The sequence below is a fragment of the Leptidea sinapis genome, chromosome 46 (genome assembly GCF_905404315.1).
Source record: "Leptidea sinapis chromosome 46, ilLepSina1.1, whole genome shotgun sequence".
Taxonomy (NCBI): domain Eukaryota; kingdom Metazoa; phylum Arthropoda; class Insecta; order Lepidoptera; family Pieridae; genus Leptidea; species Leptidea sinapis.
This window is the reverse complement of record NC_066310.1, coordinates 2520481-2522557: the sequence shown is the minus strand read 5'-3', so window position 1 is coordinate 2522557 and position 2077 is coordinate 2520481.

Sequence of the window (2077 nt, the reverse complement as noted above, 5' to 3'; positions counted from 1 at the left end):
ACTCGGAAACATGTACGTCATACAAATGACAATCAATCAATATGGAGTTGTAACGTTGGTCAAATTGGAGCTACGTGTCCTTTCCCTAGATACCTAGGTATCCTGTACCCCTAGCCAACATAATGATTAAGTTCTCTCTGATTCTGTCTGAGAAAATATGAACCTTACAAAGTTTGATAATTAAAAAGAGGCTCTTGCTCGAATAAAATTAATTAGTCGCCGATTATCGGAAGAATAAAATTACTGAATCGTCCGCTAAAATGAATATGGGTAATTATTAAAAAAAAATCTGTACCTACTCATCATCACAAATCTCTCATAACTCAATCACTCGAGCTTTTTTTGAAAGTCTCCGTTGGACTGTGGTGATTTGTTTTATTAATTTCATGACCATGGATGTTAGTCCTTCAGTGGGAGTGTGGTTTTTTTTAAATTTGTGATTCATTTTTTATGTGTTAAAAAACCAATCATAATACCATTAAAAGGCAAAAAAGGCATTTATTTTCTCAAAATTGATTCCTTTAGAATTCTTTTTGATGTCATTTCTTATACTACTACCGCTTCGGAAACAAATGGCGCACTGAGAGAGAAGAAGCGGCGCAAGAAACTCTCCCAGCATTCCTTTTTTTTTGCGCTCTTTTCAATAAAAATATACAATATTGTACAGTCATTTCTATCGCTATAAAATAATCACAATCTAGTCCCAGGCTGTCCGACAGACTGATAGAGCCATTTTTTTATAAAATATTTAAATTTATTTATAGATAATGCCTGAACAGTGGCTGGGACTTTATTGTAGAAGTGTATACATTTACCCTTAAAGCTATTATGTATCTTATGAAGCCTACTAGAATTAGTTACAAGCAATCCCTTATTTCTAGTGTTATAATAATGAAAATCACTATTAAGAGCAAAAAGGTGACGATTTTTGTGAACATACATTACATTTCCATTTCATAATATTTATTTATTTAAATTTTTCTTTGAGAGACTGTCTATAACCAAGCTGATATATAGCACGAACAGCTCGCTTTTGCAGTGCAAACACTATATCAATGTCAGCAGCATGACCCCATAGTAATATACCGTACGTCATGATGCTGTGAAAATAAATAAAGTACACTGATCTAGCGGTCGCAACATTCGTGTACTCTCTAATCTTTCTAACTGCATTGCATGTCTTTGGTTGATGTTTCATTAACCTACTCAAATGTATATGAAAATATATATTTAAAACTAAACATTTCATTCAGTGATGTCTTTTTTCTTCCTACTGCGCATTTATTTTATATTATTACCCGGGATTTTTCTTGAAAATCGGGCATTTTTTGTAAGTCAGGTATAGATTTTTCTGTGATGGTAATCTTGTCATGACAGGTCAGGGTTACTTACGTACATTAAAACGTGACAAAAACGCACGATAAATAAATTCGTCATAAGTTTTATACATAACTTGTAAATGGGGAGAAAAGAAAGGGAGAAGGGGGAAAACGCCTACAATTCGGTTCTGGCACACGCTCGCTTGGCTCATGCGTTGTAGTAACTGTTCTAACACGACCAAACATAACTGATTTTTATCCTTACCTAACTAGCGTTTACTTTTTTTCCTTTTATTTCTCAATTTTCATTTTCAATTGACCGCTTTTAACCTCCTAAATAAAATAAATGAAAACAGTAAGAAAGAAGACATCACTGAATGAGATTTTTAATTTAAATTTCCACATACATTTTAGTAGGTAACTAAAAAATCAGCTTTAAAATAGTTATGATTAGTTTTTTATTACATAAAAAAGGAATCATAAAATTAGAAAAATCACATTCAACTGAAGGACTAGCATGGTCATTAAATTATTTAAAAAAAATCACAAAAGGGAGACGTTAGAAAGTGATAGGTACAGATTTTTTAAATAATATAATACCTTTATTCATTTTAGTGGACGAATAAATACTTGTTATTCATCCGATAACTAATAATTTATTTTATGCGTCCATTCGTCGGACGACTAGGCATTTTGATACCACTCACTCGCTCGAACGGTTGGCTCAGTGGAAGAGAGATCGTGGGTTCGATTCCCGC